Raw genomic sequence first — 15,494 nt, forward strand, 5'->3', positions numbered from 1 at the left:
CGCCGGATTGCTGGAGACGTAGCACCTCAAGACCCCCTCCAGGTCCTGGTTGACGCGCTCCGTCTGCCCATTGGATTGGGGGTGGAACCCGGAGGACAGGCTGACGGAGGCGCCAAGGCTGGTGGCGAATGCCTTCCAGAACCTGGAGGCGAATTGAGGACCCCGGTCGGATACCATGTCCAGGGGTAGTCCGTGCACCCGGAAAACGTGCTGGACCACTAGCTCCGCCGTCTCTTGGGCCGTGGGGAGTTTGGGGAGGGGGATGAAGTGCGCCGCCTTGGAGAACCGGTCTACCACCACTAGTATGGCGGTGAACCCATCAGATGGGGGTAGACCCGATATGAAATCGAGGGCTATGTGCGACCAGGGACGTTTGGGGATGGACAGGGGGTGTAGGAGTCCCGGCGGCCGTTGCCGGGAGGCTTTACTGCGCGCGCATAGGGCACAGGCTGCCACAAACGCGCGCGTGTCCCCCTCCGCTGTGGGCCACCAGAACCTCCTTCGTATGAAGTCCAATGTCCTGGTGGCCCCTGGGTGACTGGTGAGGGAGGAGGCGTGCGCCCACTGCAGCAGTCGTGCACGCGCAGTCTTCGGAACGTAGAGCCTCCCCGGCGGACCCCCGCCCGGGTCAGGCTCCCGCCTCAGCGCTGTCCTCACTACCCTGTCGATTCCCCAGGACACGGGGGCGACGACCAGGCCAGTGGGGACGATCGAATCCGTACTCTCCACCAGGTCCACAGGATCGAACTGCCTCGACAGTGCATCGGGCTTGGTGTTTTTAGAGCCCGGTCGATAGGAGATCGTGAACTGGAACCTGGTGAAGAATAACGCCCACCTGGCCTGTCGGGAGTTGAGGCGTTTGGCCCCCTGGATATAGGCCAGGTTCTTGTGGTCCGTCCACACTATAAAAGGGTGCGCGGCCCCCTCCAACCAGTGCCTCCATTCCTCCAGCGCGAGTTTGATTGCAAGCAGCTCGCGGTTCCCCACGTCGTAGTTGCGCTCCGGCGCGGACAGCCTGCGCGAAAAAAAGGCACAGGGGTGAGTCTTATTGTCCTTGGCGCAGCGCTGTGACAAAACCGCCCCTACCGCAATGTCCGAGGCATCCACCTCCACAACAAAGGGTAGGGACGGGTTCGGGTGCACCAGGATGGGTGCTGAGGTGAAGCGCTGTTTTAATGCCGTGAACGCGGTGTCCGCCTCCGGGGACCAAGAAAAGGAGCGTAGGCTAGTCTGGGTGAGGGCTGTCAACGGGGCCGCTAAGGCGCTAAACCCGCGAATGAACCTCCTATAAAAGTTTGCGAAACCCAAAAAGCGTTGTAATTGTTTGAGAGAGGAGGGTCGGGGCCAGTCCAACACCGCACTGACCTTTCCGGGATCCATGAGTAGATTCCCCTTGTCCACCACGAAGCCCAGAAAGGAAACAGTGTCCACATGGAACTCGCACTTCTCCACTTTAACAAAAAGTTTGTGATGGAGAAGGCGTTCGAGCACCTGTCGCACATGGATTCGGTGTTGGGCTAGGTCCTTGGAGAAGATTAGAATGTCGTCGAGGTAGACGAAGACTGAGTGGTCGAGGAGGTCTCGTAGGACATCATTAACGAGCGCTTGAAATACCGCTGGCGCGTTGGCAAGGCCGAACGGCATTACTAAGTACTCGTAATGTCCTCTGGGGGTGTTAAAAGCTGTTTTCCACTCGTCCCCCTTCCGGATCCTCACTAAGTTGTACGCGTTTCGTAAGTCCAGCTTAGTGAAGACCCGGGCCCCCTGCAAGGACTCAAAGGCCGTCGTCATCAACGGAAGAGGGTATCTGTTTTTCACCGTGACGTTGTTCAACCCCCTATAGTCGATGCACGGCCGTTGCCCCCCGTCCTTCTTGGCCACAAAGAAAAACCCTGCACCCGCCGGGGAGGTGGAAGGGCGAATGTGGCCCGCGGCGAGTGCGTCGTCGATGTACTCCTTCATGGCCAGGGTCTCAGGACCGGAGAGGGAGAACAATCTCCCCCGAGGGGGCGTAGTGCCGGGCAGGAGGTCGATGGCACAGTCGTAAGTCCTGTGGGAGGGTAGTTCCCTAGCCCGCTGCTTGCTAAAAACCTCCCCCAGATCCCAATAGACCTGGGGAACGCCCACTACGGCCGGAGTCACTGGAATGTTTGTAGACCCCGCCGCTAGCGTGGAAAAGGGTCTAGGGGCTGTAGCTAGGGAGTGGGAAGGGACTGGGAATGGGGTTGGGGTTCTGGGAGGGTTAGTAATTCGCCCCGTGGACCAGTTAATGTTATGGTTGTGCACCGCCAGCCAGGGGTGCCCCAGGACCAGAGGACAGTCGGGAGACTCAATAATAAAAAACTGGATGAGCTCCCACTGTTCTTGCTCCACCTGGATGCGAATAGGTGGTGTGCACTGGGTCACGAAGCCGGTCCCCAGAGGCCGGCCGTCCAGGGCGCGGACCGGTAATGGAACGGGAAGGTCCTTTAGAGCTAGTCCCCACTCGTGGGCTAAGCCCGTGTGCATAAGGTTCCCCGCCGCCCCCGAGTCCACCAACGCCCACACCCGTCGTATGCGGCGTCCCCCCTCTATCGTTACCCCCAAAAAAGTCCGGTGATCGCCCATTGCGGAAGGTGACTCGTGGCTCACCAATGCCCCTCCCGACATTAGCGAGCCCTCCCGTTTCCCGGTTTCTCCGGGCACGTAGCGACTAGGTGTCCAGCCCGCCCGCAATACAGACAGCGCCCCTCTCTCTGACGCCGCTGTCGCTCGGTCTGAGACAGGCGTGCCGCTCCTAGCTGCATTGGCTCATCGTAGGTGGGTTCCTCCTCCATGAAGCCACTGGGTGGTCTCACACCCGGCGTTAGGTGGGAGGGCGCGCCCCTAGCCGAGCCTCTCTCGCGGTCCCGCTCCCGGCGTCTATTATCCACCCGCCGAGAGAGGTCGACTAAGTCGTCCAGCTGCTCAGGCAGCTCTCGGAAGGACAACTCGTCCTTCATGACCTCCGAGAGCCCCTGCGCATACAGGACGACCACAGCGCGCTCCTCCCACCCGGTCTCTCTGGCCAGGGTGCGGAACTCCACGGAATAGTCCGCCACCGTGCGATGACCCTGTCGACAGGCGGTGAGTCTCCTGCCTGCCTCGTAGGTAGAGAGTACCCGGGTGTGATCAAAGACTTTCCGCAGCTCTGCTATGAAGAGCTGGGAACTGGCACATATCGCTGTCCCCCTCTCCCACTCTGCCGTCGCCCAGGACAGGGCACGTCCCGTTAGCAGAGTGGTGATATAGGCCACCCGGGACTGCTCGGTGGGAAAGGAGGTCGGCTGTAGGTTGAAGACTAAGGTGCACTGTGTGGTGAACTCTCGGCAGCCCTCTGGACGTCCGTCGTACCTCTCTGGAGGTGGAAGGCGAGGCTCACGAGGTGTAGGCGGAGGTGTAGGGACCAGTAGTGGAGGTGGGACTGCTGCGGCGTTGGCTGCGGCGGCGACCCGTTCCGCGTTGTCCTGGCGGTCCACCAGGCTCGAGACGGTGAGGGACAGCTGGCTGAGATGTTCACCCATCTCCCGGAGGAGACGTTTATGCTGGGTCAGCATGGCACCTTGGGTGGCCAGTACGGTGCGAAGGTGTATTACATCCGCTGGATCCATAGTGGTCAGTCGATCTGTTATGTTTCTCAATAGGTTCTGTTATGTTTCGCAATAGGTTCTGGGTGTACACAATAATGTCGGATCCAGGTGCGGTGTAAGTAAAGAATGAGACGGAGATGTAATAAAATAAAGATTCTCTTTACTGAGACGTATGATTCATAGGTACAAACATAAACTCTTAGCCGGACAACAAAAAGGGGAGCAGTAGGGCTCAGCACGTAGGTAATAATAACTCAGGCACTGCGGTCAATAATAAAGTGCACGAAAACTAAAGATTGAGCAAAGGGCTCCAAAGGCGGTACAAGGTTGCAAACCAGCAAACAAAGTCAAAGTTCAAATTACGTTCCGGGTAACGGATACGTGAAGTGGTAATACATACACAGGGTTCTGAAGCATTCCATACGGTGTAACACAAGTGATCGACTGACAAGGGAACGAGGAAATGGGACACACCTAAATACACTGACAAACACTCACAGGTGACAACAATCATTCGATAATTAGTCCAGGGCTGGAGCATTGTCGCTCTTCGACCAGTAGGGGCGATGGGGAGTCATCTTCGCTGACCCCCCTTGTAACAGACTCCCTCTCACACACAGAACATTCTATCTGTCTAGTCTAGACTCCCTCTCACACACAGAACATTATATCTGTCTAGTCTAGACTCCCTCTCACACAGACATGCTGTGATGTCATAGACCAGAACATTCTATCTGTCTAGTCTAGACTCCCTCTCACACAGACATGCTGTGATGTCATAGACCAGAACATTCTATCTGTCTAGTCTAGACTCCCTCTCACACAGACATGCTGTGATGTCATAGACCAGAACATTCTATCTGTCTAGTCTAGACTCCCTCTCACACAGACATGCTGTGATGTCATAGACCAGAACATTCAATCTGTCTAGTCTAGACTCCCTCTCACACAGACATGCTGTGATGTCATAGACCAGAACATTCTATCTGTCTAGTCTAGACTCCCTCTCACACACAGAACATTCTATCTGTCTAGTCTAGACTCCCTCTCACACACAGAACATTCTATCTGTCTAGTCTAGACTCCCTCTCACACACAGAACATTCTATCTGTCTAGTCTAGACTCCCTCTCACACACAGAACATTCTATCTGTCTAGTCTAGACTCCCTCTCACACAGACATGCTGTGATGTCATAGACCAGAACATTCTATCTGTCTAGTCTAGACTCCCTCTCACACAGACATGCTGTGATGTCATAGACCAGAACATTCTATCTGTCTAGTCTAGACTCCCTCTCACACAGACATGCTGTGATGTCATAGACCAGAACATTCTATCTGTCTAGTCTAGACTCCCTCTCACACAGACATGCTGTGATGTCTTAGACCAGAACATTCTATCTGTCTAGTCTAGACTCCCTCTCACACAGACATGCTGTGATGTCATAGACCAGAACATTCTATCTGTCTAGTCTAGACTCCCTCCCACACAGACATGCTGTGATGTCATAGACCAGAACATTCTATCTGTCTAGTCTAGACTCCCTCTCACACAGACATGCTGTGATGTCATAGACCAGAACATTCTATCTGTCTAGTCTAGACTCCCTCTCACACAGACATGCTGTGATGTCATAGACCAGAACATTCTATCTGTCTTGTCTAGACTCCCTCTCACACAGACATGCTGTGATGTCATAGACCAGAACATTATATCTGTCTAGTCTAGACTCCCTCTCACACAGACATGCTGTGATGTCATAGACCAGAACATTCTATCTGTCTAGTCTAGACTCCCTCTCACACCAGAACATTCTATCTGTCTAGTCTAGACTCCCTCTCACACCAGAACATTCTATCTGTCTAGTCTAGACTCCCTCTCACACCAGAACATTCTATCTGTCTAGTCTAGACCCCCCCTCACACCAGAACATTCTATCTGTCTAGTCTAGACTCCCTCTCACACACAGAACATTCTATCTGTCTAGTCTAGACTCCCTCTCACACACAGAACATTCTATCTGTCTAGTCTAGACTCCCTCTCACACAGACATGCTGTGATGTCATAGACCAGAACATTCTATCTGTCTAGTCTAGACTCCCTCTCACACAGACATGCTGTGATGTCATAGACCAGAACATTCTATCTGTCTAGTCTAGACTCCCTCTCACACAGACATGCTGTGATGTCATAGACCAGAACATTCTATCTGTCTAGTCTAGACTCCCTCTCACACAGACATGCTGTGATGTCATAGACCAGAACATTCTATCTGTCTAGTCTAGACTCCCTCTCACACAGACATGCTGTGATGTCATAGACCAGAACATTCTATCTGTCTAGTCTAGACTCCCTCTCACACAGACATGCTGTGATGTCATAGACCAGAACATTCTATCTGTCTAGTCTAGACTCCCTCTCACACAGACATGCTGTGATGTCATAGACCAGAACATTCTATCTGTCTAGTCTAGACTCCCTCTCACACAGACATGCTGTGATGTCATAGACCAGAACATTCTATCTGTCTAGTCTAGACTCCCTCTCACACCAGAACATTCTATCTGTCTAGTCTAGACTCCCTCTCACACCAGAACATTCTATCTGTCTAGTCTAGACTCCCTCTCACACCAGAACATTCTATCTGTCTAGTCTAGACTCCCTCTCACACACAGAACATTCTATCTGTCTAGTCTAGACTCCCTCTCACACACAGAACATTCTATCTGTCTAGTCTAGACTCCCTCTCACACAGACATGCTGTGATGTCATAGACCAGAACATTCTATCTGTCTAGTCTAGACTCCCTCTCACACAGACATGCTGTGATGTCATAGACCAGAACATTCTATCTGTCTAGTCTAGACTCCCTCTCACACAGACATGCTGTGATGTCATAGACCAGAACATTCTATCTGTCTAGTCTAGACTCCCTCTCACACCAGAACATTCTATCTGTCTAGTCTAGACTCCCTCTCACACCAGAACATTCTATCTGTCTAGTCTAGACTCCCTCTCACACCAGAACATTCTATCTGTCTAGTCTAGACTCCCTCTCACACAGACATGCTGTGATGTCTTAGACCAGAACATTCTATCTGTCTAGTCTAGACTCCCTCTCACACAGACATGCTGTGATGTCATAGACCAGAACATTCTATCTGTCTAGTCTAGACTCCCTCTCACAAAGACATGCTGTGATGTCATAGACCAGAACATTCTATCTGTCTAGTCTAGACTCCCTCTCACACAGACATGCTGTGATGTCATAGACCAGAACATTCTATCTGTCTAGTCTAGACTCCCTCTCACACCAGAACATTCTATCTGTCTAGTCTAGACTCCCTCTCACACCAGAACATTCTATCTGTCTAGTCTAGACTCCCTCTCACACCAGAACATTCTATCTGTCTAGTCTAGACTCCCTCTCACACACAGAACATTCTATCTGTCTAGTCTAGACTCCCTCTCACACACAGAACATTCTATCTGTCTAGTCTAGACTCCCTCTCACACACAGAACATTCTATCTGTCTAGTCTAGACTCCCTCTCACACACAGAACATTCTATCTGTCTAGTCTAGACTCCCTCTCACACAGACATGCTGTGATGTCATAGACCAGAACATTCTATCTGTCTAGTCTAGACTCCCTCTCACACAGACATGCTGTGATGTCATAGACCAGAACATTCTATCTGTCTAGTCTAGACTCCCTCTCACACAGACATGCTGTGATGTCATAGACCAGAACATTCTATCTGTCTAGTCTAGACTCCCTCTCACACCAGAACATTATATCTGTCTAGTCTAGACTCCCTCTCACACCAGAACATTCTATCTGTCTAGTCTAGACTCCCTCTCACACACAGAACATTCTATCTGTCCAGTCTAGACTCCCTCTCACACACAGAACATTCTATCTGTCTAGTCTAGACTCCCTCTCACACACAGAACATTCTATCTGTCTAGTCTAGACTCCCTCTCACACACAGAACATTCTATCTGTCTAGTCTAGAATCCCTCTCACACAGACATGCTGTGATGTCATAGACCAGAACATTCTATCTGTCTAGTCTAGACTCCCTCTCACACAGACATGCTGTGATGTCATAGACCAGAACATTCTATCTGTCTAGTCTAGACTCCCTCTCACACAGACATGCTGTGATGTCATAGACCAGAACATTCTATCTGTCTAGTCTAGACTCCCTCTCACACCAGAACATTATATCTGTCTAGTCTAGACTCCCTCTCACACCAGAACATTCTATCTGTCTAGTCTAGACTCCCTCTCACACACAGAACATTCTATCTGTCCAGTCTAGACTCCCTCTCACACACAGAACATTCTATCTGTCTAGTCTAGACTCCCTCTCACACACAGAACATTCTATCTGTCTAGTCTAGACTCCCTCTCACACACAGAACATTCTATCTGTCTAGTCTAGACTCCCTCTCACACAGACATGCTGTGATGTCATAGACCAGAACATTCTATCTGTCTAGTCTAGACTCCCTCTCACACAGACATGCTGTGATGTCATAGACCAGAACATTCTATCTGTCTAGTCTAGACTCCCTCTCACACAGACATGCTGTGATGTCATAGACCAGAACATTCTATCTGTCTAGTCTAGACTCCCTCTCACACAGACATGCTGTGATGTCATAGACCAGAACATTCAATCTGTCTAGTCTAGACTCCCTCTCACACAGACATGCTGTGATGTCATAGACCAGAACATTCTATCTGTCTAGTCTAGACTCCCTCTCACACACAGAACATTCTATCTGTCTAGTCTAGACTCCCTCTCACACACAGAACATTCTATCTGTCTAGTCTAGACTCCCTCTCACACACAGAACATTCTATCTGTCTAGTCTAGACTCCCTCTCACACACAGAACATTCTATCTGTCTAGTCTAGACTCCCTCTCACACAGACATGCTGTGATGTCATAGACCAGAACATTCTATCTGTCTAGTCTAGACTCCCTCTCACACAGACATGCTGTGATGTCATAGACCAGAACATTCTATCTGTCTAGTCTAGACTCCCTCTCACACAGACATGCTGTGATGTCATAGACCAGAACATTCTATCTGTCTAGTCTAGACTCCCTCTCACACAGACATGCTGTGATGTCATAGACCAGAACATTCTATCTGTCTAGTCTAGACTCCCTCTCACACAGACATGCTGTGATGTCATAGACCAGAACATTCTATCTGTCTAGTCTAGACTCCCTCTCACACAGACATGCTGTGATGTCTTAGACCAGAACATTCTATCTGTCTAGTCTAGACTCCCTCTCACACAGACATGCTGTGATGTCATAGACCAGAACATTCTATCTGTCTGGTCTAGACTCCCTCTCACAAAGACATGCTGTGATGTCATAGACCAGAACATTCTATCTGTCTAGTCTAGACTCCCTCTCACACAGACATGCTGTGATGTCATAGACCAGAACATTCTATCTGTCTAGTCTAGACTCCCTCTCACACAGACATGCTGTGATGTCATAGACCAGAACATTCTATCTGTCTAGTCTAGACTCCCTCTCACACAGACATAATGTGATGTCATAGACCAGAACATTCTATCTGTCTAGTCTAGACTCCCTCTCACACAGACATGCTGTGATGTCATAGACCAGAACATTCTATCTGTCTAGTCTAGACTCCCTCTCACACAGACATGCTGTGATGTCTTAGACCAGAACATTCTATCTGTCTAGTCTAGACTCCCTCTCACACAGACATGCTGTGATGTCATAGACCAGAACATTCTATCTGTCTAGTCTAGACTCCCTCTCACAAAGACATGCTGTGATGTCATAGACCAGAACATTCTATCTGTCTAGTCTAGACTCCCTCTCACACAGACATGCTGTGATGTCATAGACCAGAACATTCTATCTGTCTAGTCTAGACTCCCTCTCACACCAGAACATTCTATCTGTCTAGTCTAGACTCCCTCTCACACCAGAACATTCTATCTGTCTAGTCTAGACTCCCTCTCACACCAGAACATTCTATCTGTCTAGTCTAGACTCCCTCTCACACACAGAACATTCTATCTGTCTAGTCTAGACTCCCTCTCACACACAGAACATTCTATCTGTCTAGTCTAGACTCCCTCTCACACACAGAACATTCTATCTGTCTAGTCTAGACTCCCTCTCACACAGACATGCTGTGATGTCATAGACCAGAACATTCTATCTGTCTAGTCTAGACTCCCTCTCACACAGACATGCTGTGATGTCATAGACCAGAACATTCTATCTGTCTAGTCTAGACTCCCTCTCACACAGACATGCTGTGATGTCATAGACCAGAACATTCTATCTGTCTAGTCTAGACTCCCTCTCACACCAGAACATTATATCTGTCTAGTCTAGACTCCCTCTCACACCAGAACATTCTATCTGTCTAGTCTAGACTCCCTCTCACACACAGAACATTCTATCTGTCCAGTCTAGACTCCCTCTCACACACAGAACATTCTATCTGTCTAGTCTAGACTCCCTCTCACACACAGAACATTCTATCTGTCTAGTCTAGACTCCCTCTCACACAGACATGCTGTGATGTCATAGACCAGAACATTCTATCTGTCTAGTCTAGACTCCCTCTCACACACAGAACATTCTATCTGTCTAGTCTAGACTCCCTCTCACACACAGAACATTCTATCTGTCTAGTCTAGACTCCCTCTCACACACAGAACATTCTATCTGTCTAGTCTAGACTCCCTCTCACACAGACATGCTGTGATGTCATAGACCAGAACATTCTATCTGTCTAGTCTAGACTCCCTCTCACACAGACATGCTGTGATGTCATAGACCAGAACATTCTATCTGTCTAGTCTAGACTCCCTCTCACACAGACATGCTGTGATGTCATAGACCAGAACATTCTATCTGTCTAGTCTAGACTCCCTCTCACACAGACATGCTGTGATGTCATGGACCAGAACATTCTATCTGTCTAGTCTAGACTCCCTCTCACACAGACATGCTGTGATGTCATAGACCAGAACATTCTATCTGTCTAGTCTAGACTCCCTCTCACAAATACATGCTGTGATGTCATAGACCAGAACATTCTATCTGTCTAGTCTAGACTCCCTCTCACACAGACATGCTGTGATGTCATAGACCAGAACATTCTATCTGTCTAGTCTAGACTCCCTCTCACACCAGAACATTCTATCTGTCTAGTCTAGACTCCCTCTCACACCAGAACATTCTATCTGTCTAGTCTAGACTCCCTCTCACACCAGAACATTCTATCTGTCTAGTCTAGACTCCCTCTCACACACAGAACATTCTATCTGTCTAGTCTAGACTCCCTCTCACACACAGAACATTCTATCTGTCTAGTCTAGACTCCCTCTCACACACAGAACATTCTATCTGTCTAGTCTAGACTCCCTCTCACACACAGAACATTCTATCTGTCTAGTCTAGACTCCTTCTCACACAGACATGCTGTGATGTCATAGACCAGAACATTCTATCTGTCTAGTCTAGACTCCCTCTCACACAGACATGCTGTGATGTCATAGACCAGAACATTCTATCTGTCTAGTCTAGACTCCCTCTCACACAGACATGCTGTGATGTCATAGACCAGAACATTCTATCTGTCTAGTCTAGACTCCCTCTCACACCAGAACATTATATCTGTCTAGTCTAGACTCCCTCTCACACCAGAACATTCTATCTGTCTAGTCTAGACTCCCTCTCACACACAGAACATTCTATCTGTCCAGTCTAGACTCCCTCTCACACACAGAACATTCTATCTGTCTAGTCTAGACTCCTGTTATGTTTCTCAATAGGTTCTGTTATGTTTCGCAATAGGTTCTGGGTGTACACAATAATGTCGGATCCAGGTGCGGTGTAAGTAAAGAATGAGACGGAGATGTAATAAAATAAAGATTCTCTTTACTGAGACGTATGATTCATAGGTACAAACATAAACTCTTAGCCGGACAACAAAAAGGGGAGCAGTAGGGCTCAGCACGTAGGTAATAATAACTCAGGCACTGCGGTCAATAATAAAGTGCACGAAAACTAAAGATTGAGCAAAGGGCTCCAAAGGCGGTACAAGGTTGCAAACCAGCAAACAAAGTCAAAATTCAAATTACGTTCCGGGTAACGGATACGTGAAGTGGTAATACATACACAGGGTTCTGAAGCATTCCATACGGTGTAACACAAGTGATCGACTGACAAGGGAACGAGGAAATGGGACACACCTAAATACACTGACAAACACTCACAGGTGACAACAATCATTCGATAATTAGTCCAGGGCTGGAGCATTGTCGCTCTTCGACCAGTAGGGGCGATGGGGAGTCATCTTCGCTGACCCCCCTTGTAACAGTGCCCCCCCCTGACGAACGGCACCAGAAGTTCACCCGGGTGCCTCGGGATGGAGCCGGCGAAAGTCCGTGATGAGGCTCGGATCTAGAATATCCCGCCGAGGCACCCAGGTACGCTCCTCAGGCCCATAACCCTCCCAGTCCACCAGGAATTGGAGACCCCTCCCCACCTTCCGGCAGTCAATAATCCTGTTAACCGTGTAGGCAGGTTGTCCATCAATGAGACGGGGCAGGGGGGCGGGGCGGGGTGGAGGGGCCATGGGGGAGAAAACAACGGGTTTGAGGAGTGAAACATGGAAGGTGGGGTGAACTCGCATGGAGGGTGGGAGTAGCAGTCTGTAGGCCACGGCGTTGACCCGCCGCACCACCTTAAACGGCCCCACGAAGCGAGGAGCCAGCTTGCGTGACTCCACCCCGAGGGGGAGGTCCCGGGTAGACAGCCAGACCCTCTGACCAGGACGGAAGACCGGGGCCGGACGGCGCCTGCGGTTGGCCTGGCGTTGGGACCTGTCCGAAGCCCGCACAAGCGCCGCCCTTACCCGCCTCCAGGTACGGCGACAGCGGCTGACATGGGCTTGGACCGATGGTACAGCTGCCTCCTCCTCCTGCTCCGGGAAAAGGGGGGGCTGATACCCGTACTGGCATTGGAAAGGGGAGAGGCCAGTGGAGGAGCAGAGGAGGGTGTTGTGGGCGTATTCAGCCCACGCCAGCCGCCGGTTCCATGTCGCCGGATTGCTGGAGACGTAGCACCTCAAGACCCCCTCCAGGTCCTGGTTGACGCGCTCCGTCTGCCCATTGGATTGGGGGTGGAACCCGGAGGACAGGCTGACGGAGGCGCCAAGGCTGGTGGCGAATGCCTTCCAGAACCTGGAGGCGAATTGAGGACCCCGGTCGGATACCATGTCCAGGGGTAGTCCGTGCACCCGGAAAACGTGCTGGACCACTAGCTCCGCCGTCTCTTGGGCCGTGGGGAGTTTGGGGAGGGGGATGAAGTGCGCCGCCTTGGAGAACCGGTCTACCACCACTAGTATGGCGGTGAACCCATCAGATGGGGGTAGACCCGATATGAAATCGAGGGCTATGTGCGACCAGGGACGTTTGGGGATGGACAGGGGGTGTAGGAGTCCCGGCGGCCGTTGCCGGGAGGCTTTACTGCGCGCGCATAGGGCACAGGCTGCCACAAACGCGCGCGTGTCCCCCTCCGCTGTGGGCCACCAGAACCTCCTTCGTATGAAGTCCAATGTCCTGGTGGCCCCTGGGTGACTGGTGAGGGAGGAGGCGTGCGCCCACTGCAGCAGTCGTGCACGCGCAGTCTTCGGAACGTAGAGCCTCCCCGGCGGACCCCCGCCCGGGTCAGGCTCCCGCCTCAGCGCTGTCCTCACTACCCTGTCGATTCCCCAGGACACGGGGGCGACGACCAGGCCAGTGGGGACGATCGAATCCGTACTCTCCACCAGGTCCACAGGATCGAACTGCCTCGACAGTGCATCGGGCTTGGTGTTTTTAGAGCCCGGTCGATAGGAGATCGTGAACTGGAACCTGGTGAAGAATAACGCCCACCTGGCCTGTCGGGAGTTGAGGCGTTTGGCCCCCTGGATATAGGCCAGGTTCTTGTGGTCCGTCCACACTATAAAAGGGTGCACGGCCCCCTCCAACCAGTGCCTCCATTCCTCCAGCGCGAGTTTGATTGCAAGCAGCTCGCGGTTCCCCACGTCGTAGTTGCGCTCCGGCGCGGACAGCCTGCGCGAAAAAAAGGCACAGGGGTGAGTCTTATTGTCCTTGGCGCAGCGCTGTGACAAAACCGCCCCTACCGCAATGTCCGAGGCATCCACCTCCACAACAAAGGGTAGGGACGGGTTCGGGTGCACCAGGATGGGTGCTGAGGTGAAGCGCTGTTTTAATGCCGTGAACGCGGTGTCCGCCTCCGGGGACCAAGAAAAGGAGCGTAGGCTAGTCTGGGTGAGGGCTGTCAACGGGGCCGCTAAGGCGCTAAACCCGCGAATGAACCTCCTATAAAAGTTTGCGAAACCCAAAAAGCGTTGTAATTGTTTGAGAGAGGAGGGTCGGGGCCAGTCCAACACCGCACTGACCTTTCCGGGATCCATGAGTAGATTCCCCTTGTCCACCACGAAGCCCAGAAAGGAAACAGTGTCCACATGGAACTCGCACTTCTCCACTTTAACAAAAAGTTTGTGATGGAGAAGGCGTTCGAGCACCTGTCGCACATGGATTCGGTGTTGGGCTAGGTCCTTGGAGAAGATTAGAATGTCGTCGAGGTAGACGAAGACTGAGTGGTCGAGGAGGTCTCGTAGGACATCATTAACGAGCGCTTGAAATACCGCTGGCGCGTTGGCAAGGCCGAACGGCATTACTAAGTACTCGTAATGTCCTCTGGGGGTGTTAAAAGCTGTTTTCCACTCGTCCCCCTTCCGGATCCTCACTAAGTTGTACGCGTTTCGTAAGTCCAGCTTAGTGAAGACCCGGGCCCCCTGCAAGGACTCAAAGGCCGTCGTCATCAACGGAAGAGGGTATCTGTTTTTCACCGTGACGTTGTTCAACCCCCTATAGTCGATGCACGGCCGTTGCCCCCCGTCCTTCTTGGCCACAAAGAAAAACCCTGCACCCGCCGGGGAGGTGGAAGGGCGAATGTGGCCCGCGGCGAGTGCGTCGTCGATGTACTCCTTCATGGCCAGGGTCTCAGGACCGGAGAGGGAGAACAATCTCCCCCGAGGGGGCGTAGTGCCGGGCAGGAGGTCGATGGCAAAGTCGTAAGTCCTGTGGGAGGGTAGTTCCCTAGCCCGCTGCTTGCTAAAAACCTCCCCCAGATCCCAATAGACCTGGGGAACGCCCACTACGGCCGGAGTCACTGGAATGTTTGTAGACCCCGCCGCTAGCGTGGAAAAGGGTCTAGGGGCTGTAGCTAGGGAGTGGGAAGGGACTGGGAATGGGGTTGGGGTTCTGGGAGGGTTAGTAATTCGCCCCGTGGACCAGTTAATGTTATGGTTGTGCACCGCCAGCCAGGGGTGCCCCAGGACCAGAGGACAGTCGGGAGACTCAATAATAAAAAACTGGATGAGCTCCCACTGTTCTTGCTCCACCTGGATGCGAATAGGTGGTGTGCACTGGGTCACGAAGCCGGTCCCCAGAGGCCGGCCGTCCAGGGCGCGGACCGGTAATGGAACGGGAAGGTCCTTTAGAGCTAGTCCCCACTCGTGGGCTAAGCCCGTGTGCATAAGGTTCCCCGCCGCCCCCGAGTCCACCAACGCCCACACCCGTCGTATGCGGCGTCCCCCCTCTATCGTTACCCCCAAAAAAGTCCGGTGATCGCCCATTGCGGAAGGTGACTCGTGGCTCACCAATGCCCCTCCCGACATTAGCGAGCCCTCCCGTTTCCCGGTTTCTCCGGGCACGTAGCGACTAGGTGTCCAGCCCGCCCGCAATACAGACAGCGCCCCTCTCTCTGACGCCGCTGTCGCTCGGT

Source organism: Nansenia antarctica (genome assembly GCF_963989245.1).
Source record: "Nansenia antarctica genome assembly, chromosome: 10".
Classification (NCBI taxonomy): domain Eukaryota; kingdom Metazoa; phylum Chordata; class Actinopteri; order Argentiniformes; family Microstomatidae; genus Nansenia; species Nansenia antarctica.